The sequence below is a fragment of the Nerophis ophidion genome, linkage group LG28 (genome assembly GCF_033978795.1).
Source record: "Nerophis ophidion isolate RoL-2023_Sa linkage group LG28, RoL_Noph_v1.0, whole genome shotgun sequence".
Lineage (NCBI taxonomy): Eukaryota > Metazoa > Chordata > Actinopteri > Syngnathiformes > Syngnathidae > Nerophis > Nerophis ophidion.
The window spans coordinates 15,195,966-15,220,426 of NC_084638.1; the positions used below are offsets into that span (position 1 = coordinate 15,195,966).

A 24,461-nucleotide genomic window follows, 5' to 3' on the forward strand; every position below is an offset into this window, starting at 1 on the left:
GTTCAATATGTGGCTTATCTTTTACAAGGAAGGACAATATGAAAGATCACACAAGAACACATAAAGGAGAAAAACATTTTTCGTGTTCTTTGTGTGATTCGAGGTATGCACGATGTTGAGATTTGAAAAAACACCTGAAAAGACACACTGGAGAAAACCTTTTTAAGTGTTCTGTGTGTAATTCAAGTTTTGTCGAAGATGAACATTTGAAAAGACACATGAGAACACACACAGGAGAAAAACCTTTCACCTGTTCACTTTGTAGTAAAGGTTTTGCACAAAGTCACAATTTAAAAGTACACATGAGAACACACACTGGTGAAAAACCTTTTTCCTGTTCAACCTGTGGTAAAGGTTTTACACACAGTCAGAGTTTGAAAGAACACATGACAATACACAGTGGAGAAAAACCCTTTTCCTGTTCAATTTGTGGTGAAGATTTTGTTCGTCGACAGTCTGTAAAGGTACACATGAGAACGCACACTGGTGAAAAACCTTTTTGTTGTTCAATCTGTGGTAAAACTTTCACAGAAAGTCGTTGTTTGGATAGACACACAAGATTGCACACTGGTGAAAAAGCTTTTACCTGTTCAATCTGTGGTAAAGGTTTTACAGAAAGTCAATATTTGAAAGTACACAACAAAACACACACTTTTGAAAAACCTTTTTCCTGTTCAATCTGCAACAAAAGCTTTTGTGAACGATCATACCTTGCAGCACACATGAGAACACACTCAGGAGACAAAGTGTTGAGTTGCAGTGTGTGTGGTGAAAGATTCTCTTCTAAGTACCAGTGTAAGAAACACAAGTGTGCTGGTGAGAACAGCAGCAGCAAATGAAACTGCAGGATTTGAAATTAACTGTCGAAATTTAGACTTTGACTTTCTAACAACATCAGCACATATAACATGTGTGACATTGTTGTTTGTGTAACAATCTTTTTAATATGCTCCTACATTTATAGATTAGATATTTTATATTTGTGCTTTTTTCAGTCGTCAATGGTTGTAGGGCTCTTCACATCCTCACATTGTTTACAATCATGGCCACCAGCAGTTAGAGCCAGTTAGAGCCCCATTAATTTGAGCGAGGATGAAAGATTTGTGGATGAGGATAGTGAGAGTGAAGGACTAGAAGACGAAAAAATAAGACGAGGGCAGTGGGAGCGATTCAGATGTTATTAGACACATTTACTAGGATAATTCTGGAAAATCCCATATCTGCTTATTGTGTTACTAGTGTTTTAGTGAGATTATATAGTCATACCTGAAAGTCGGAGGGGTGTGGTGACTGCCAGTGTCTCTGAGGGAAGCCACGGAGGAGCCAAGAAAGTCGCAGCTGCCTCTTTAAAGGGGAACATTATCACAATTTCTGAAGGGTTAAAACCAATTAAAATCAGTTCCCACTGGCTTATTTTATTTTTCTCAGTTTTTCTCAAAAGTTTACCCATCACGCAATATCCTGAAAAACGGCTTCAAAGTGCATGATTTACACCATCAATATCCGACCGTCTATTGTCCTGTGACGTCACTCCTTGAAGCCACCAGAAACAAACATGGCGGATATCACAGAAAGGTATAGCATAGTAGCTCGGATTCGGACTCAGATTTCAGTGCCGTAAGCGATTCAACACATTACGCATGTATTGAAACCGATGGAGTGTGGAGGCAGGTACCGAAAACAAAATTAAAGAAGAAACAGAAGTTTTTGAGCCATATCACGACAGACAGCGGCACGGGAGGAAGCGCGGACGGATTTGGTGATCGCCTTCTAACCAACGATTGGTATGTGTTTGTTTGGCATTAAATGTGGGTGGATGGAAAGGCTGGATGCAAATATAGCTACAAATGAGGCATAATGATGCAATGTGTACATACAGCTAGCCTAAATAGCATGTTAGCATCGATGAGCTTGCAGTCATGCCGTGACCAAATATGTCTGATTAGCAAACTCCACATAAGTCAATAACATCAACAAAACTCACCTTTGGGATTTTGTTGACTTTATCGTTGGAAATACATCTGCTTTGAGTGTCGCAGGATATCCACACATCTCTGCGCCATCTCTGTCGTAGCATAGCTGTCGTCGGTAAAGTGTGCGGAACAAACGAGGGACTTTCGCATCTTTTGGCCACTGTTGCAACTTGAATCCGTCTCTGTTCGTGTTGTTACACCCTACGACAACACACCGACGAGGCATGATGTCTCCAAGGTACCGGAAAACAGTCGGAAAAAAGGAAAATAACAGAGATGATTTGACTTGGTGCGTGTAATGTGTTTGAGAAAATGGCGGGTCGCTTCATGTTGTGACGTCACGGGTGAAAGGTCATCGCTCCGACAGCGAACAATTGAAAGGCGTTTTAATCGCCAAATTCACCCTTTTCGAGTTCGGAAATCGGTTAAAAAAACATATGGTCTTTTTTCTGCAACATCAAGTTATATATTGACGCTTACATAGGTCTGGTGATAATGTTCCCCTTTAACAGCTGCAGGAGGAACGACACAAGCTCCGCTCAGATTTACGGTAAGAGCCGACTTATTACCACCATTTTCTCACCGAAACCTGCCGGTTGACATGTGATAAGAACCATGTTTGCTTGACCGCTCTGTTCCATATTTTATGTGTTATATATTTAAATATGTGTGTGTTTGTATTTTGCCAACATGGTAGAATCACATGATAGGCAGGTTGTATCATGTTTTTTTCTGTCACCTTGAGGAAATGGCATAAAGAGGAAGATGACAATATAATGTCACTTGGACAATGATGTACAGAACAGGGGAGATTTAGTTATTTTCTATTTTTGGTTTTAGGCGATTGTTTTTAATTTTTTATTTCACAAAACCTCTCCATTATCCAGCTATGGATTTCTGGTAGCTGCATGGTTAAAACGTGATGCAAGGGGATAGGGAGGGGATGTATGAGGAAGGTATGGACATGGATAGGACTAGAGGAGGGAGAGGAAAGAAGGGGAGAGAAGGTCATGAAGGAAAGTTGAGCGCTAAAAGAGTAGAAATGGGGAAAAAGATTATGGTAGATAATTGCAAGATTATATATAAACTTAAGTCACATCGAGACACGAAGGATATTAGTTTGATGACACTGGTTAAGGGATGAAAGAAGGACATTGGAGAGGTGGAGATGGCCAAAGTGCTAAAGGTAAGGAAGTCTTTGGATTAAATGTAAAAATGGAGAGCAAAAGAACAAAGCAATGTGATTGCAAAAGCTGTGCAATAAGATACTAAAGGAAATAATCAAAGAGGGAGAAAGAAAGGGGTCTAGAGGAGTCGTGACAGGAATCCCAAGAGGTGACAATTTAGAAGATTTGAAAAGACAAAATAAAAGATGGAATTGTCACAATAATGAAGAGAATGATGGCATTTAAAAACTGAGAAAAGATGGAGAACGAATCTGTGCTAGTGCAGTTTGTCGAGGAAGTCATCTCGGTAAGAATCATGATAGGGTTTTTAAGTTTCTACGTTAGAACTTACGTCCCACCCCCAGTACCTTGTTTCAAGTGCCAACGTTCTGGGCACATAGTAGTGTGTGTCATGTTAAGATAAGATGTGGAAAGTGTGGAGGGCAGCATGAATATGGACAATGTGGGAGTCATGAACAGATCAAGTGTTGTAACTGTGGGGGAATCACACAGCAGCTTATGGGGTCTGTGTCATTAGGAAACAAAAGTACAGCAAATGAGAGGAGCATATGTAATAAACTGTACAGAACGGAAGATGGTCACTCGACTCATATACTTCCGTGCCCGTTCACACTTTCCACTCGGAGCCGCTGACCGCAACGTCTTTTGTTTACTTCCGTCATACAATCACGAACTAAAGCCCCACAAACCACACTGCAGCAGTGCCCCCCAGTGGACGGAGGACGCCAGCACTCAACTCCAATGCTCCCTAGCTTGTACTGACTGGGCCATTTTTGAAGTAGTCTGTCAGTACAGACTACATCAAATTCTACCCCAACTCCAAACCATGGATTACCTCACAAATAAAACAGAGCCTGAGGGAAAAACATAAATCCTTCAGGCAACAGGACTGGGCCACCCTCAAGGCAAAAAACGAGGTACTTAGAGCAAAACTGATGTACAAAAACAAACTGGAAACCAAATTTAGCAGCATGAACACCAAGCAGGCCTTTCAGAAGGTGAAAACCCTACAGGATGCGGACCAAAAACATCATGCACTGTCAGTGACCCAGAAACCCTCTCTAAAGACCTGAACACATTGTTTACCCATTTTGATAATTTGGACTTCTCACCAGAGTGCCAGGACCTGCTGAGAGCCCTCCCACCACCAGACCCCGAGAAACAGGCCCCCTTCAAAGAGGAGGAAGTATGGCGCCAGCTGAGCCGCTGCAAGCCAGGCAAGGCACCAGGGCCTTTTGACATTCAAGCCAGTGTGATCAGGGACTGTGCCATGGAGCTCTCCCCCACCCTACACTCTCTCTTCTGTCAATGCTACCAGACTGCAACAATACCTACACTGTGGCAAACTGCAACCATCATCCCAGTACCGAATAAATCCAGACCCACAAAACTCAACCATTACCGCCCCATAGCCTTTACAGTATATCCATAATTATGAAGTGCCTGGAGAAACTGCTGCTCTACATCAGCCTTGCAGTTGTCACCCCACACCTGGACCCCTCCAATTTGCCTACAGGGCCAGTAGGATGCTGTGGCCTGCCTGCTGCATCTCCTCCTCCAGTATCTGAACTCCCATCCCGTACTATACGTTGCATCTCACCACCTGTTATTACTGTACCAAAGCATTGTTCACATCCTTCTGTACTGTTCCACATGTTTTTTCACTATGCTTTCTGAAACCAACCGGACCAAACTCACACGCATTACAAACATAGCAGCTAAAATCATCGGCCTACCCACACCTAAAATCTCAGATCTAAACCACGGGTCCATCATTGGCTGGCAAACACAATAGTCCAGCATATCACTGACCCATTACAAGAGGGGTCACCAACCTTTTTGAAACCAAGAGCTACTTCTTGGGTACTGATTAATGCGAAGGGCTACCAGTTTGATACACACCTAAATAAATTGCCAGAAATAGCCAATTTGCTCAATTTACCTTTAATAAATAAACCTCTATATATAAAAAAATGGGTATTTCTGTCTGTCATTCCGTCGTACATTTTTTTCCTTTTTACGGAAGGTTTTTTGTAGAGAACAAATGATGAAAAAACACTTAATTGAACGGTTTAAAAGAGGAGAAAACACGAAAAAAATGAAAATAGAATTTTGAAACATAGTTTATCTTCAATTTCGACTCTTTAAAATTCAAAATTCAACCGAAAAAAATGTGAATTGTGAACTATATTTATATAGCACTTTTCTCAAAGTGACTCAAAGCGCTTTATATTGTGAAACCCAATATCTAAGTTACATTTTTAAACCAGTGTGGGTGGCACTGGGAGCAGGTGGGTAAAGTGTCTTGCCCAAGGACACAACGGCAGTGACTAGGATGCCAGAAGCGGGGATCGAACCTGCAACCCTCAAGTTGCTGGCACGGCTGCTCTACCAACCGAGCTATACCGTCATTCTATAAATGAATAGAAAAACTAACTAATTCAAATCTTTTTGAAAAAAGTAAAAAAGGAATTTATGGAACATCATTAGTAATTTTTCCTGATTAAGATTGATTTGAAATAGGTTAAAATCCAATCTGCACTTTGTTATAATATACAACAAATTGGACCAAGCTATATGTCTAACAAAGACTAATCATTATTTCTTCTAGATTTTCCAGAACAAAAATTTTAAAAGAAATTCAAAAGACTTTGAAATAAGATTCTACAGATTTTCTAGATTTGCCAGAATATTTTTTTTGAATTTTAATCACAATAAGTTTGAAGAAATATTTTACAAATATTCTTCGGCGAAAAAACAGAAGCTAAAATGATGAATTAAATAAAAATGTATTTATTATTCTTTACAATAAAAAAACAATACTTGAACATTGATTTAAATTGTCAGGAAAGAAGAGGAAGGAATTTAAAATGTAAAAAAAGTATAGATGTTTAAAAATCCTAAAATCATGTTTAAGGTTGTATTTTTTCTCTAAAATCGTCTTTCTGAAATTTAGAAGAAGCAAAGTAAAAAAAATAAATGAATTTATTTAAACAAGTGAAGACCAAGGCTTTAAAATATTTTGTTGGATTTTCAAATTCTTTTTGAGTTTTGTCTCTCTTAGACTTAAAAACGTTGAGCAAAGCAAGACCAGCTTGCTAGAAAATAAATACAATCTAAAAAATAGAGGCAGTTCACTGGTAAGTGCTGCTATTTGAGCTTTTTTTAGAATAGGCCAGCGGGCGACTCATCTGGTCCTTATGGGCGACCTGGTGCCCGCGGGCACCGCATTGGTGACCCCTGCACTACACCAATACATCATCCCACTACCATCAGGGAAAAGCCTTATCTTTGCAGCTATAGCCGCCCTAAACAGCAGGCCCGGCCGACCTGTCTCACAAGCCTGTAAATGTGTTGGTCATGTATGATGTCTTTTTGTTATTTTTGTTTGGGATGTGTAAAGTCTATTGTTTAAATGTACGGCAGTGAAAATTTATTTCCCCAACGGGGACCAATAAATCTAAATCTTGATCTAAAATCTAATATGCTTTTGTCCACCTTGCTGTCCCTCCTTGGCAGGGATATTTGGAAGTATGTTCACTCAGACAAACAATCAAAATAATGTCTTGTGTCTTGAGGTTGACACAAAATAGGAACCATTACAGCTGTATGAATCTGGGAAGTAAAGGGAAAGGTCCAAAAGTCAATGGCAATCACATGGCTGACAAGCCGTGCCAGCAGTTCTGAGGGATGATTTTTAAATCCAGCGGCTCTGGCTGCAGGAAGACCATTGTATTGTAAGAGCCACAAAAGGCAAAAAAGAAAGAAGAACACAGGGTTGTGCGGAAACCCTGCGTTGTACCAGGAACCTTCAGATATTCAGTCTGACACACTCCCAACTGAGCTATTCCAGCCATTCCAATCCCTTTTGGGTTCACTTTTTCAAATGTAACTAAAGTCTGCCTTGTTGCTGAATTTTAAGGGCTGGAAGGAGGCCTTCCCATAGGGTCTCAGAGCCTCATATTGCTCAGCACAACAAGTACTTGAATCCCAGAAGCTCAAAAAGAATATCTTACGCTCCATGACTGAGCATATTAGGGTCCCTAAAATATTAAGCGAAGTGCTTCTGAAGAATGTTTTACTACCAAGAATGTTATGATTATTGCAAACATTTGGCATATTAATGTTGTTTAAAAGAAAGACAATAAACTGTTGATCTATTGACTGAGCTTCTAATGCAATTTTACAAAGGGATAATCTTAACAGCACAAAGCACACATCAGTCATATTAAATCATGCATCAAAACCAATACTGTAATGACACATAATAGATATTTTGAGTACCTGGTTGGTTTTACATATTCTTCAACTACTTACCATAGGGAACAAGATACCTATTTTTCAAAAATCATCATCGAAAAAAGGCAGTTTGAAGAAAGGGTAAAGTGCCGTGACCCGGATTCGAACCGGGGTTGCTGCGGCCACAACACAGAGTACTAACCACTATACGATCACGGCTGTAGCAACATCCTCTGATTGATAATGGCTTTGCTCTCCTGATGTCTAATGTTTAATGATTTGTTCAAGCCACATTCTGTTTGAATGACATCATGTAAGAGAATCTCATTCAGTGTGCTAATACCTAATGTTCTGGGGAAATTTCTGTCTCCATCCATCTATCCATCTATTTTCTACCGCTTATTCCCTTTAGGGTCGCGGGGGGCGCTAGTGCCAATCTTAGCAACAATCGGGCGGAAGGCGGGGTACACCCTGGACAAGTCGCCACCTCATCGCAGGGCCAACACAGATAGACAGACAACATTCACACTCACATTCACACACAAGGTACCATTTAGTGTTGCCAATTAACCTATCCCCAGGTGCATATATTATATTATATATATATATATATGTTATATTTTATTTATTATTATTATTGTCTATTGTGAGCGAACTGTGGTGCTGAAATTCCCCCAGGGATCAATAAAGTACTTTTTCTATTCTATTCTATTCCATCTATAAATTTAACTCTAAAGTATGGGTCTCATAAGACCCTTTGATAGCTCAGTTGGTGGGGTGGGGAACTGTCGTTGCTGATGCTGAAATCCTTAGGTAGCTGGATCAAATCTGCCCTGAGGGATAGCCCATTACAATTTTATGTGATGTCATTGTAAACAGAATAAAAATAATGTCTGACATCCTGAGGTTGTTTGTTCAAAACCATTACCGCTAGGACCTTGGCCTCAAAGGATACCTGTGTCTATAAGACAGGTGGGTTTTTAGCATGCCCGCCTACCGTTTAGGTCTTATTGCATTTAGTTAGAATATCATCTTGGTTGGACACTTATTCTTTTTTCCTAACCGTGTGTGTGTTGGTGTATTACTTTGTTCAAACTTACTATACAAAAATTCTTAAAACATTTAGCATACACTCAATAATACTTAGCTGTACTCCTGTGCAAGACGGCAACAACAAAATATTTTAGAGTTACCAATCAGTCAAAAGAAAAACAAGTATTTTACCTTTATTTGTGAAGTCCTCTGGTGGGCTGTGTTTGGTGTGTCATGGTTTAGAAGTCAACTACCGCAGGACATCCAAAGAATCCGGATAAAGGGACAAGTTTTAAAGGCCTACTGAAATTAAATTTTCTTAATTAAACGGGGATAGCAGGTCCATTCTATGTGTCATACTTGATCATTTTGCGATATTGCCATATTTTTGATGAAAAGATTTAGTAAAGAACATCGACGATATAGTTTGCAACTTTTGGTCGCTAATAAAAGAGCCTTGCCGGTACCGGAAGTAGCAGACGATGTGCGTGTGACGTCACTGGTTGGAGAGCTCCTCACATCCTCACATTGTTTATAATCATAGCCACCAGCAGCAAGAGCGATTCGGACCGAGAAAGCCACGATTTCCCCATTAATTTGAGCGAGGATGAAAGATTTTTGGATGAGGAAAGTTAGAGTGAATAATAAAGAAAAAAAAAAGAAAGGGCAGTGGGAGTGGTTCAGATGTTATTAGACACATTTACTAGGATAATTCTGGAAATTCCCCTATCTGCTTATTGTGTTACTAGTGTTTTAGTGAGATTATAAAGTCAGACCTGAAAGTCGGAGGGGTGTGGTGACCGCCAGTGTCTCTGATGAAAGCCATGGAGGAGCCAAGAAAGTCGCAGCTGCCTCTTTGACAGCAGCAGGAGGACGCAAGCTCCGCTCATGTCGCCGGTAAAAGCCGACTTATTACCACAATTTTCTCACCGAAACCTGCCGGTTGACATGTGGTAGGGAAACATGTTCGCTTGACCTCTCTGTTCCATATTAAAGCTTCACAACAAACAAAAAAACACCGGCTGTGTTGTTGCTAAAGGCAGCTGCAATCCACTGCCTTCCACCAACAGCATTCTTCTTTATAGTCTCCATTATTAATTGAACAAATTGCAAAAGATTCAGCAACACAGATATCCAGAATACTGTGTAATTATGCGATTAAATCGGATGACTTTTAGCCGTGAGCGGGGATGGGATAAAAGGTCCGCTACAACCAATAACGTCACAAGCACGTGTCAACATAAGCGTCATCATTCCACGATTTTTTCAACAGGATACCTCGCGGGAAATTTAAAATTGCAATTTAGTAAACTAAACCGGCCTTATTGGCATGTGTTGCAGTGTTAATATTTCATCATTGATATATAAACTATCAGACTGTGTGGTCGGTAGTAGGAGGGTTTCAATAGGCCTTTAAAGGGCGAAGTCATCCAATGTTGTTTTGTTCTAAAGGCGCCGCAGAGGTTGGGTTGTCTAAAAATGTCCGGCACATTCTCTGAAGATGGTCACTCTACTCTTATGCTGATGTCCACCTTGCTGCCCCTCCTTAGCAGGGATAGTTGGAAGTATGGTTAGTCAAACAATAAAGAATTTAAATTGTGTCTTGTGACTTGAGGTGGACACAAAATAGGAACCTTAACAGCTGTATGAATCGAAGATGTGAAGGGAAAGGTCCGTAAGAAAATTTAAGCCACTTTCATGGCTGACAAGCCGTGCCAGCAGTTCTGAGGGGTGATTTTAAATCCAGAGACCCAGGGTGCAGCGGTTTGACAGCCGAACTAAGTCTGACATAAGCCCGGGATATAGCCAGAACAAGGCCAGAATGAGGCGGGCAGACATTTAGGCTATGGCAGTTGATGTTAGGTCCAGTTAAAGACCAGACATTGGCTTAAAGGCCTACTGAAATGAGATTTTCTTATTTAAACGGGGATAGCAGGTCCATTCAATGTGTCATACTTGATCATTTTGCGACTTTGCCATATTTTTGCTGAAAGGATTTAGTAGAGAACATCGACGATAAAGTTCGCCACTTTTGGTCGCTAATAAAAAAACAGACGATGTGCGCGTGATGTCACGGGTTGTGGAGCTCCTCACATCCTCACATTGTTTACAATCGTGGCTACCAGCAGCGAGAGCGATTCCGACCGAGAAAGCGACGATCTCCCCATTAATTTGAGCGAGGATGAAAGATTTGTGGATGAGGAAAGTTCGGATGAATAATAAAGAAAGAAAAAAAAAGACAAGGCAGTGGGAGCGATTCAGAAGTTATTAGGCACATTTACTAAGATAATTCTGGAAAATCCCTTATCTGCTTATTGTGTTAATAGTGTTGTAGTGAGATTATACTTTCGTACCTGAAAGTCGGAGGAGTGTGGTCACTGGTGTGGTGACCGCCAGTGTCTCTGAGGGAAGCCACGCAGCTGCCTCTTTGACAGCTCCACGAGGAACGACGCAAGCTCCGCTCATGTCTACAGTAAGAGCCGACTTATTACCACGATTTTCTCACCGAAACCTGCCGGTTGACATGTGGTCGGGAACCATATTTGCTTGACCGCTCTGTTCCATAGTAAAGCTTCACCTTCGGGAATGTAAACAAGGAAACACCGGCTGTGTTTGTGTTGCTAAAGGCAGCTGCAATACATCGCTTCCCACCTACATCTTTCTTATTTGACGTCTCCATTATTAATTGAACAAATTGCAAAAGATTCAGCAACACAGATGTCCATAATACTGTGTAATTATGCGATTAAAGCAGACTACTTATAGCTGAGATCGGGCTGGAAAAAATGGTCCGCTACAACCCGAGACGTCACGTGCATCATACGCGTCATCATACTGACATTTTCAACAGGATACTTCGCACGAAATTAAAAATTGCAATTCAGTAAACTAAATCTAAAACTGCAGATCTTCAGTCTGACGCTCTCCCAACTGAGCTATTTCAGCCAAAACATCCTGTTTAGCGTTAACTTTTTCAAATGTAACCAATGTTTGTCCTGTTGGTGACTTTTGAGGGCTGGAAAGAGGCCTTTGCATGGGGATTTTAGAGCCTATTACTTGTACTTGAATCACGGGAACTAAAAAAGAATGTCTTATGCTCCATGACTGAACATTTCAGGGTCCGTAAAAAATGAAGCAAAATGCTTTTGAGGGTTGGAAGGAAGCCTTTCCATAGGGTCTCCGAGCCTAGTATTGGTCAGCAGAGCAGGGACTTGAATCCCTTGAGTTCAAAAAGAATGTCTTACGCTCCATGACTGAGCATTTCAGGGTCTCTAAAAAAATTAAACAAAATGTTTATGAAGTAAATTTTACTGCCAACAAGTTTTACTGCAAATATTTGGCAGATTTTTCAGAAATGTTAAAAAAAACTTAGGAGACTAATAATTAAGTCTTCAAGTGTAGATGAACTATGCTTCATAAAATGTTGCTGTTACGTATTATTGTTGTTTACAAAAAAGACAACAAAGTTTGTATCCTCAAATCAATAGGCCAACCAGAATTGCAAGTCACAGTGCTACACTTATTGACAATATCTTTACTAATGTCTTTGAAAATAATACAAAAAGTGGACTTTTTACAACCGACATCAGCGACCATCTGCCAGTTTTTACTATTTATGATGGGAACTACAGGAAGAAGAACATTGACAAAACGACACTTCAAAGACTATTCACAGAGGAAGGAATGATTTTCTTCAAGAAGGATCTGAGGAAACAAATTTGGGACAATGTATACAATGAAGATGATGTAGATCAGGGGTCGGAAACCTTTTTGTCTGAGAGAGCCAAAAAAAAGCCAAATATTTCAAAATGGATTTCCGTGAGAGCCATATAATATTTTTTAACACTGAATACAACTAAATGCATGCATTTTTAAGTAAGACCAACATTTTTAGAGTATAATAAGTCTTTTGTTAACTTTTAGAATAACATTATTAAAAAAATAATGTTATTCTAAAAGTTAACCAATAATAAATATAATACTACTTATCATTAATGCAACATCTTGGATAGGTGCGATAGAAAACGGATGTTTGGATTAAAATGCATGAGAATGTTTTATAATTTGAACGTGATGTTTAACACTGTGATTACCAGCAGAATTATTCATTACTTATCATGTTAAGCAATGTCAGCTAATATTTATCTGAGAGCCAGACACATTCATCAAAAGAGCCACATCTGGCTCTAGAGCCATAGGTTCCCTACCCCTGATGTAGATGATGTATATGGGATTTTTTTTAACACTTTTCTAACACTCTATGATAAACATTGTCCATGGAAAGAACTTAGTAAGAAGCAAAATAAAAACAACCAACCATCGATGACAAAAGGACTGAAAAATGCTTGCTACAAAAAAAAACACATGATCTCAAATATTTATAATACAGAGATCTATAGAGGCAGAAATATAAAATATAAAATATAAAAATATAAAAACAAGCTATTTGGTATACTACGGACATGTAAGAAGGAATACTACAGTCAATTATTAAACAAGAACAGAAACAACATGAGAGCAACATGGAGCATCCTAAATAGCATCATTAAAATGGTGCTAAGAAGGATTACCCCCAGTATTTTCTAGATGGAAATACAAAAAATGGTAATATGAACCAAATAGTTGAATGTTTTAATGATTACTATGTTAATATCAGAAAAAATATGGAACAACGAATTCCAAATGCAGATGATGGGTCAGTTGAGGACTTGAGTGAGATCAAAGACAGAAATCCCCATTCCATATTTCTTGAGAAGGTGACAAAAGAAGAAGTAATCAAAATTGGAAAAAAATTGTAAATCTAAGATCTCAACCGACTGTCATGGAATAGATATGGTAACAATAAAAAAGGTTATGGAAGACATTTCAGAACCTCTTACATATATCAGCAACGTATCATTTCTAACAGGGAAATTCCCTGACAAAATGAAAATTGCAAAAGTTGTCCCAATTCATAAGACTGGAAACATACACCAGTTCACTAACTACAGACCAGTTTCATTACTTCCACAATTATCCAAAATCATGGGAAAAACTATTCAATAGCCGATTAGATAAATTTATCAACAAAAGTGGGACGCTCTTGGAGAACCAATTTGGATTCAGAGCAAATATCTGAACATCAGTAGCATTAATCAAAATAACAGAGGAAATTACCAATGCAATAGGACAGTAAAGAATGTGCGGCCGCAGTATTCATGGACTTAACAAAAGCATTTGACACAATTATTCATGATATTTTAATACAAAAACTAGAACGATATGGTATCAGAGGTTTGGTCTTGAACTGAGTAAGAAGCTATTTAACCAACAGGAAGCAATATGTGAAGATGGGTGAAAATATGTCAACACGGTTGGATATATCTTGTGGTGTACCCCAGGGATCAATACTGGGACCAAGATTGTTTAATATTTATACAAACGACATTTGTAAAGTTACAAAGGAATTATTTAGTTTTATTTGCAGACGACAAAACTGCTTTCTGTTCAGCAGAGAGAACACAAAGAAGATAATACAAATAACAGAAGAAATGAACAAATTAAAAAAATGGTTTGACAAAAACAGACTATCTTAATAATGCTATTTGATAACAAAAGTAAAGGGCATCATACACAAATACAAATAGACGGAGTAGAGTAGACATTGAAAGGGTAAAAGAAACCAGATTTTTGGGAGTATTAATGGATGATAAAATGAACTGGAAATCTCATATACAAAATATACAAGATAAGGTGGCATAAAACATTTCAATAATGAGTAAAGCAAAATACGTCCAGGGCCAAAAATAACTTCTTATTCTCTATTGCTCGCTGGTGTAACCATATATGAGTTATTGTGAAGAAATATGGGGAAATAACTATAAAAGTACACTTCCTTCGTTAACCATGTCACAAAAAAGATCAATTAGACTGATACATACTGTTGGATATAGAGAACATACAAACCCTTTATTTATTGAGTGAAAAATATTCAAGTTTGATGATTTGGTAAAATTGCAAACAGCTAAAATGATGGACAACACAAACTATAACTTGCTACCAAAGAATGTACAACAATTCTTACCAACTAAAGAGGAGAAATATAACCTAAAGGGAAAATCTAATTTAAAACATTTGTATGCACGTACAACACTTAGAACCTTTAGCATATCAGTATGTGAAAATAAATTATGGAATGGATTAAGTAAAGAAGTTAAACATTGTACTGATATGATCCAGTTTAAGAGGTTGTTCAAATTAATAGTGCTTACAAAGTACAAAGAAGAAGAATTATGAGAAACACTTTCAACCTTATTGAAAATAAAATATTCTTCATCTCAGTATGCTAATAATGACTGAATTAATTAATTACATATTACAAAACTGTTGTATTACTCATTCACAGATGTGATTTACTATTTTACTATAAAAAGGTCAGTAAATGAATGTATATATTTGTAAACGCTCTGAAGTGGGAAAGGTGTAGGATGAAATAAATGTAGCATCTTCCTACTCCTTTTCGGACATGATGTAATGTGAAATGCTATTAAATTGTCTGATGTATTATGTTGTAAGTATGTTCATGTTCGAAATAAACTAAAGAAAGAAAGAAAATAAAGAAAGTATTGATCGATTGACTGAGCTTATAATGCAATTTTACCAAAGGATAAAGAAACAGCACAAAGCACACATCAGTCATATTAAATTATGCATCAAGGCCAATACTGTACTGACATAAAATTGATATTTTCAATTTTGCCAGAGTACCTGGTTGGTTTCACATCTTGTTCAACCACTTACCAGAGGGAACAAGATACCTCTTTTTTCAAAAATCATCATCAAACAGCTTGAAGAAAGGGTAAAGTGCTATGACCCGGATTTGAACAAGCGTTGCTGCAGCCACAACACAGAGTACTAACCACTACAAAATTACAGCTGTTAACTTTTCCCAAAAATAAAAATTTAAAAAAAGCATTTTCCAGTTAGTAGATATTTATTTTAAATGCAAAAAAAAAAAAATCCTGAAGAAATGGCACTGAATTTTATTTCAGTTCAACTAACGAAAACCAATGAGCTAGCCAGGAGTTGAACCTAGAATCTTCTAATCCGTAATCAGACGCGTTATCCATTCCGCCACTAGCCCTAGGTAAGCAATAATTGTACTGCAGCACAGCTTGTATATTGTACACATCTTACGCCAAAGGAACACAGTTTACATTAGGCTACCAAAACAGGGTTTTACTGACTGCTTGTGTTGGACTTTAAAATCGAGTGACCTTCTATTTGTTGCAGCCTGGACCTTCACCAGCTCTACCTGTTGCAACTAACCTCCACTAAAAATTTAAGCAAAATGCTTCTTGCAAAATTCTGGGGAGCATCCAAGTTGAACCACTGTCTGGACTGGAGCCTGCAATGCCTCAGACTGGAAGTCTCTCCAGAGAGTGGTGAGGACGACGGAAAAGATTATCAGGACTCCTCTTCCTCCTATCCAGGAGATTGTAAAAAACTGCTGCCTGACCAGGGCTCAGAAAATCTGCAAAGACTGCTCCAACCCCCACCAAAGACTGTTTTCACTGCTGGTCTCTAGGAAGAGTTTCCCTATCCTCCGTAGCAGAACCTCCAGGTTCTGTAACAGCTTCTTCCCCCAGGCCGTAAGACTCTTGAACGTATCATGATTAAATTATCTCCTCAACTCCCCCCAAAATGGATTAACTCGCTGGAATAAAAAAGACAATATAACATACATCCATAAACCTGGATGCATATGACAAAGTACAATGTATTTATCTGTACAGTAATCTATTTATTTATATCTGCACCTTATTGCTTTTTTTTTTTATCCTGCACTACCAAGAGCTAATGCAACAAAATGTCGTTCTTATTCGTACTGTAAAGTTCAAATTTGAATGACAATAAAAAGGAAGTCCAAGTCTAATCCAGTTCAGAGTTGGCAACTTCGGGAGAGGAGCTTCTTTTTTGATCAAAACCTTCTTTGTTGATGACGATGTAAAACTGGCATAGCTGTCAAAAATGAGCTTTGGATTCAAGCAATTGGCAAGCTTGAGCTTTGACAGTTCCCAGCTTGTCACTGAACATGCTGACTAATTCACCTTCACCTGAGATTGACAATATTGCTGTTCTCTCAGATGTTGGGCAAATCAGCACTGAGAAGGGCCTGGGTAGCTCAGTCGGCAGAGCATCAGACTTTTAATCTGAGGGTCCAGGGTTCAAGTCCCTGTTCAGGCAACTGATGCTAACCTCCTTACATTTCTCCAAAGACATCCTTTTGCCACACTGCAGCAGTCATTTTAATCTTTATTTCAACTGTATTTATAGTTTTCAACAGCGATTGTTTTTCTCTATATCATTTGAAAAACTGAAATCCAAAAATATTCCTTACATCCACTTAAGCTCTGGTGGGAGAGCGTTAAAATGTGATCATCTGAAGGTTTAACCTCAATACCTTAAACATAAAATGTTAGACAGTGTATCTGTATGAAAGTTGTGGTTAATCTTTTGCTGTAGGTGTGTTGGATGCACCCTCACATCACACTGAGCCCAGCTTTATTACTCTCAGTTTCAAGTTATACAGTCCAAGAAATACCCCTAAGGCAACAAATTTGTGTTTGAAACAGCCCAATGTAAGGGTCAGTTGAACACCAAACATTGGCTTAAGGAACGATACACTGTTAAACCACGTAACGGTTGTCCAAATTGAAAATGAAGGTAAGGTTTGTAACAACTGTTGCTAGGATTCCACCAGCAAGGCTGGCAGGTCAGGGAGACCATTTCAATATTGTAAGAGCCACAGAAGGCTTATTAGTAATAAAAATTGATTGAGAAGTTCTCAGCTTTGTGATGAAACCCGGGGTCAAACCAGGGACCTTCAGATTTTCAGTCTGACGCTGTCCCAACTGAGCTACTTCAGCTATAAAAATACTTTTTGGGTTCACTTATCCAAATGTAACTAAGGTCGCCCTATTGGTGACTTTTCAGGGGTGGAAGGAGGCCTTTCCAAGGGTTCTCAAAGCCTAGTTTAAAGAATGTCCTACACTTCATGACTGAGCATTTCAGGGTCTCTAAAAAATGTACCAAAATGCTTCTGAAAAATGTTTTACTACCGAGAATGTCATGATTATTGCAAAACTTCGGCAGATTTTTCAGAAATTTTTAAAAGTTCTTAGGGGGCTAATAATTACGTTTTCAGGTGGAAAAGAACTATGCTTAAAAAAAAGGCAGTTTAAAGGGTAAAGTGCCATGAGCCGGATTTGAACCAGGGTTGCTGCAGCCACAACACAGAGTACTAACCAATATAAAATCACGCCTGTACCTGCCCTCCCTGATTGATAATGTGTTTGTTCCCCTGATGTCTAATGTTGAACGATCTATTAAAGCGACGTTCTGTTTGAACGACACCATGGAACTGAATCTCATTCAGTGTGCTAATACCTAATGTTATGGGAACATTTCTGTCTCATCGAACAAATAAAGTCAATGGACGTCCTCCTTCATCCAGGTCATTGTATTCTCAGGTCATGAAATGGATTTACAACTGGATTGTTCAGTTTGTCCTAGATGACGTTTCGCTCCTTATACAAGCAGGCTTCATGCTGGCATGGCTTGTCAGTCATTAAAGTGGCCTACATGTTTTTCTAGACCTCTCCCTTCATTCCATATATTCATGCAGCTGTTGTGGTGGAGTTAACATACAAGTCATTGTCCAAGAGTCTCTTTAAAACCTGAGTTACATGGACTTGGTGAGTGTCACTGTCAGGTGAATAAATCAATATATCGTCAAGGTAGAAATTCACAAAATGGTCCAGGAAGTCTCTTAGAACTTCATTGATAATGGCTTGGAACACGGCGGGAGCATTGGTGAGTCCAAAGGGCATGACCCTGTATTCATAGTGGCCGCTCTTCTACTCGTCTCCCTCTCTAATTTGAACCAGATGGAAAGCGTTGCGTAGATCAAGTTTGGTGAATATTTTGACCTGTTGGAGTTGGTCGAAGACAGAAGACATGAGGGGAAGAGGGTAACGGTTCTCGATGGTAATGTCATTCAGTGGGCTGTAATTAATGCAGGGTTTTAACGACCCATCTTTATTCTTCGCAAAGAAGTACCTTGCTCCTGCTGGTGATGATGACGGGCGAATCAAGCCAGCTTCTTGTGATGCCGATATGTAATCGTTCATGGCAGCCCTTTCCGGACCAGAGACGGAGTACAGACGCCCCTTGGGAATAGTGGCACCGGGAAGCAGGTCGATGGCACAGTCGTAGGATTGGTGAGGCGGAAGTGACAGGGCTTTTGGCTTGCTGAAGACTAGTCGCAGGTGGTGATAACAAGAAGAAACAGACTTCAGGTCCGGAAATTTAGAGTCTGTGGCAGGATTGGCAGTAAAATTGTCACGATTCGCTACGCGGATCGTTTATTGTTTTGTCGTTTATGTCTTTGTTCATGTTTAGTCTTAGACTTGGCCGATTCCTGTGTTTGTGCACTTCCTGATGTAGCTCGTTGCCATGGATTCTTATGTTGTCCCAGCTGCTATTCCTTTGTTGCACACCTGATGGCAATTATTATTTGAGTATATAAGCCTGCGTTATTCCTTAGTTCGGCCTCGGCTCATTGTTTGCTTTTCGCAACACGTCACGGTTTGTATTTGTTATCATAGATTATTTTGTGCTAAATTGCGCCTTAGCTTCACGTGCGTGTGGCACGTCGTTTAATGTTTTCTGTTTCCTGCTACGTTTTAGCATTAGCTTTCCGTGCATTGGCACGCGCTTTGTTTTTCCCCTTTTTGCACCAGTGTGCTTTTGTTTTATTATATTAAAACTTGTTCCTACCTGCAATCCTGCTGACTGGTCGTGTGTGCATTCACGAAGTGGCAACTCCGCGCAGCAAGTGCGCCGCATCACCGTGACAAAAATAATTATTTCCTTGACACGTTTTCCCTGGACAGTAGAAAAAACACAGTTCTTGGTGCATTCTCTTCCCCATTCCCTGTTTTCCAGTTAACCCAAGGATTATGCTGGTACAGCCATGGATGCCCCAAGATCAGAGAATGGGAGGGTGAAGTAATTAAGTACGGACAAATCTTTTCCTGATGGCAGTCAATGTTCATTTGGACTGGTTAACTGATGTGTGAGGTAGTGAAAAGCTCCTTACCGTTGAAAGACCTCACCCTAATGGTTTTAGCTAGCGGTTCTGACTTGAGTCCTAGTCTCTTAGCTAAACCCCAGTCCATCAGACTCTCGTCTTGCCCAGAGTCTATTACACTCTAGATTTGTGGCCGTGAGATGCGTTATCGTGACCTTAGTGAGAGTGCGTGGCATCTGAGGTACCGCCGGAACGTGACTCGCCACCTGGGATCCCTTGGTTGGACACAAAATGACAAGATGGCCGCTCTCTCCACAGTAAAAACATCTCCCCTCCATCAGCCGCTTGCATTGCTCCTCTGGGGTCAGTCGGGCTCTCCCTAGCTGCATGGGCTCCTCCTTTAGGTCAGTGCGGAGGTGAGGACCGGGGGTGAACGCTGAGTGGTCACCCTGCTAGGTGCGAAAGGATGGGTGGTTCTTCCTGCCGCAGCCGGTCCTCCTCCTCGCTGTCATTTGAGCTGGGCTAGTCGGTTGTCCATCCGGATGGCGAGTGCGTTGAGGGCATCTAGGTTGTCTGGTAGGTTGGGGACGGCATGGCGAAGTTAGTAGAGTGGCTGTGCCAGCAATCTGATGATTAGTGGTTCAATCCCCACCTTCTATCATCCTAGTCACGTCCGTTGTGTCCTTGGGCAAGACACTTCACCCTTGCTCCTGATGGGTCCTGGTGAGCGCCTTGCATAGCAGCTCCTACCGTCAGTGTGTGAATGTATGAGTGAACGGGCGAATGTGGAAATACTATCAAAGCACTTTGAGCTCCTTAAAAAGGGATAGAAAAGCGCTATACAAGTACAACCCATTTACCATTTAGGTCTAAGGGAACAACAAGGAGGTCCTGATTGGAAGCTCCGAGTCCCTTCACAAAGACTTCATAGAGGGCCCTGTCTTCCCACTCGCTTTCTGCTGCTAGCGTGCGGAAGCGGATGGCGTAGTCGCACACAGAGCCGCTGCCCTGCTTTAAATTGCTTAGCTCTTGTGCCTTCTCTGCTGGAGGACACCGGGTCAAAAGTATTAGTTAAAGCAGCTTGAAAGTCTTTGAATGAGTGGCAGAGTGAAGAGTTCCGCCCCCACTCGGCAGAAGCCCAAAATCTATTCTTGATACAGTAGAGCAGGGGTCACCAAACTTTTTGAAACCAAGAGCTACTTCTTGGGTACTGATTGATGCGAAGGGCTACCGGTTTTACGCTTTACATTTACAAGTGTTTATATATATATATATATATATATATATATATATATATATATATATATATATACATATATATATATATATGTCTTGATTGGATTGCGCGGGTATCCCCCGCGCAGAAGGACTACAAGCAAAGACTCATAGAAAAGACGGAACACTTCCTAAAAAGGATGCGGTGGAAAGCACACTTTTTCCTCCACCCTGAAACAAAAGGAACGCAAAAGGAAACTTACGGATTCAAATCTACCAAGAACCCACCCACAGTCAAGGAATTAAAGGACTTTGAGAACGACATGCTCAAAATGATACAATCAGTCAAATTTAAGCCAGCCCGCAACCCATTCCTCACCAAGCTGAAAAATGACACGGAGCGCATCAAGAAAGAAAGCAACCTCATCATAGCCGCCGATAAAACCACAAACTTCTACAGAATGGACATACCAGAACATAACTCTTTACTGGACAAAAGCATCACCAAATCATACAAAAAAGCGCAACCCAACACTTTACAGAACATCCACCTGGAAAACAAGCGGATCGCAACCGAACTGGATATTGAGGACAGGGTGGACGCCACAGCCAACAAAGAAGCCTTCATCACATTGAAGGACCACAAACCCAACTTCGCAAATAACCCAACATGCCGACTAATAAACCCAACTAAATCCGAAATAGGAAAAATCAGCAAAATAATCCTGGACAGAATCAACGCAAAAATCAAGGACAAAACACCACTCAACCAATGGAGAAATACAGCAGCAGTAATCAAATGGTTTAACAACATCCAAGACAAACAACAACACAACTTTATCTCCTTCGACATCGAATAATTTTACCCTTCCATCACGCAAGACCTACTGACCCAAGCACTAAACTTCGCCTCGGACTACGACTCAATCACAGGCAACGAAAGAAACATCATCATCCACGCAAAGAACTCCATACTCATCCACAACAGTACACCATGGCAAAAAAAGAACAATTCAACATTTGACGTTACTATGGGGAGTTTTGACGGAGCAGAAACGTGCGAACTCGTTGGGAGTTTCCTCCTCTCCCAGCTTGCTAGCCTCAACCTGAACCTTGGTATTTACCGTGATGACGGAGTGGCAGTGTGCCGCGCCTCGCCAAGGAGCAGCGAGAACACCAAGAAGCGCATATGCCAAATCTTCAAAGAAAACGGCCTACGGATCACGATTGAAGCCAACAAGCAAACCGTCAACTTCCTCGACGTCACGTTCAACCTGAGAAATAACAGCTACCAACCATTCACGAAACCCAACACAACACTCCAATACGTGCACCATGACAGCAACCACCCACCCACCACCACGAAAAGAATAAATAAATTAATAAAAGGCTATCGATGCTGTCATCCAGCAAAGCTGAATTCGACCAAGCAACCCCCCCGTACCAGAAAGCACTTGATGAAAGCGGGCACAACTTCACCCTCACCTATGAACCCACTCCAGGAAACCAACCAAAAAAGAGCAGAAAACGAAACAACATCATCTGGTACAATCCGCCATTCAGCAAAGACGTCTCAACCTATATCGGCCGCAAGTTCCTCACTCTGATCGACAAACACTTCCCCAAAGGCAACACCCTAAGAAAAATATTCAACAAGAACAACATTAAATTGAGCTACAGCTGTATGAACAGCATGCAACAAATCATTTCAAACCACAACAAAGCAATTGCAAAAGGACTGCCTACCGCCAGACTAAACGACTCTGAAACCAATTATGAATGTAACTGTCGCAAGAAACCTGATTGCCCTCTCAACGGAAGGTGCTTACAGACATCAGTTGTTTACCAAGCAAAGGTAACACGCAAGGACATTAACACATCCGACACGTACGTAGGATTAACCGAAGGAGCGTTCAAAACAAGATGGAATAATCACAACGCCTCCTTTAGAAACCAGACTTTGCGGAATTCTACAGAACTCAGCAAACACATTTGGAACCTCAAAGACAATAATGTTGAATATTCAATAACATGGCAAATTCTTGCATCCAGCACACCTTACAACAGTGGTAATAAAAGATGCAACCTATGCTTAAAAGAGAAACTGTTTATTATATATCATCCAGATCTATCATCCCTCAACAAGCGCAGTGAAATAATTTCAACATGCCGCCAGAGACGGAAACACCTCCTAGGTAACACATGAGCCAATCCCCACACCCTACGCCTGCCTGTACCCACCCACTCTGTGCTCTATATAAACCATTGTATGTGAATGTTTCCATTAAAATCTCCTGATGATTGAGGGAACCCCTCATGAAACAGATCTGTAGAGATGAAGTAGTCTTGTGATTTTTTCCCACACTTACATATATATATATATATATATATATATATATATATATATATATATATATATATATATATATATATATATATATATATATATATATATATATATATATATATATATATATATATATATATATATATATATATATATATATATATATATACATATATATATATATATATATATATATTTATCCATCATCTTCCGCTTATCCGAGGTCGGGTCGCGGGGGCAACAGCCTAAGCAGGAAAACCCGGACTTCCCTCTCCCCAGCCACTTCGTCTAGCTCTTCCCGGGGGATCCCGAGGCGTTCCCAGGCCAGCCGGGAGACATAGTCTTCCCAACGTGTCCTGGGTCTTCCCCGTGGCCTCCTACCGGTTGGACGTGCCCTAAACACCTCCCTAGGGAGGCGTTCGGGTGGCATCCTGACCAGATGCCCGAACCACCTCATCTGGCTCCTCTCGATGTGAAGGAGCAGCGGCTTTATTTTGAGTTCCTCCCGGATGGCAGAGCTTCTCACCCTATCTCTAAGGGAGAGCCCCGCCACACGGCGGAAGAAACTCATTTCGGCCGCTTGTACCCGTGATCTTATCCTTTCGGTCATGACCCAAAGCTCATGACCATAGGTGAGGATGGGAACGTAGATCGACCGTTAAATTGAGAGCTTTGCCTTCCGGCTCAGCTCCTTCTTCACCACAACGGATCGGTACAATGTCCGCATTACTGAAGACGCTGCACCGATCCGCCTGTCGATCTCACGATCCACTCTTCCCTCACTCGTGAACAAGACTCTTAGGTACTTGAACTCCTCCACTTGGGGCAGAGTCTCCTCCCCAACCCGGAAATGGCATTCCACCCTTTTCCGGGCGAGAACTATGGACTCGGACTTGGAGGTGCTGATTCTCATTCCGGTCGCTTCACATTCGGCTGCGAACCGATCCAGCGAGAGCTGAAGATCCCGGTCAGATGAAGCCATCAGGACCACATCATCTGCAAAAAGCAGAGACCTAATCCTGCGGTTACCAAACCGGAACCCCTCAACGCCTTGACTGCGCCTGGAAATTCTGTCCATAAAAGTTATGAACAGAATCGGTGACAAAGGACATCCTTGGCGGAGTCCAACCCTCACTGGAAATGTGTTCAACTTACTGCCGGCAATGCGGACCAAGCTCTGGCACTGATCGTACAGGGAGCGGACCGCCACAATAAGACAGTCCGACACTCCATACTCTCTGAGCACTCCCCACAGGACTTCCCGAGGGACACGGTCGAATGCCTTCTCCAAGTCCACAAAGCCCATCTAGACTGGTTGGGCAAAATCCCATGCACCCTCAAGAACCCTGCCAAGAGTATAGAGCTGGTCCACAGTTCCACGACCAGGACGAAAA

The 24,461-nt window shown here is 40.7% G+C and overlaps 4 non-coding genes across 4 annotated transcripts; 1 reads left to right on the forward strand and 3 right to left on the reverse strand.

The window, feature by feature from the left end:
- Positions 1-7,546: 7,546 nt before the first annotated feature.
- On the reverse strand, positions 7,547-7,618 carry trnah-gug (transfer RNA histidin (anticodon GUG)). The gene has a single exon. It is a non-coding gene; the product is annotated as a tRNA-His (tRNA).
- Positions 7,619-15,481: 7,863 nt separating this feature from the next.
- On the reverse strand, positions 15,482-15,554 carry trnar-acg (transfer RNA arginine (anticodon ACG)). The gene has a single exon. It is a non-coding gene; the product is annotated as a tRNA-Arg (tRNA).
- A 1,030-nt stretch (positions 15,555-16,584) lies between these two features.
- trnak-uuu (transfer RNA lysine (anticodon UUU)) lies at positions 16,585-16,657 on the forward strand. The gene has a single exon. It is a non-coding gene; the product is annotated as a tRNA-Lys (tRNA).
- Positions 16,658-17,267: 610 nt separating this feature from the next.
- trnaf-gaa (transfer RNA phenylalanine (anticodon GAA)) lies at positions 17,268-17,340 on the reverse strand. Its single transcript has one exon. It is a non-coding gene; the product is annotated as a tRNA-Phe (tRNA).
- Positions 17,341-24,461: the final 7,121 nt, after the last annotated feature.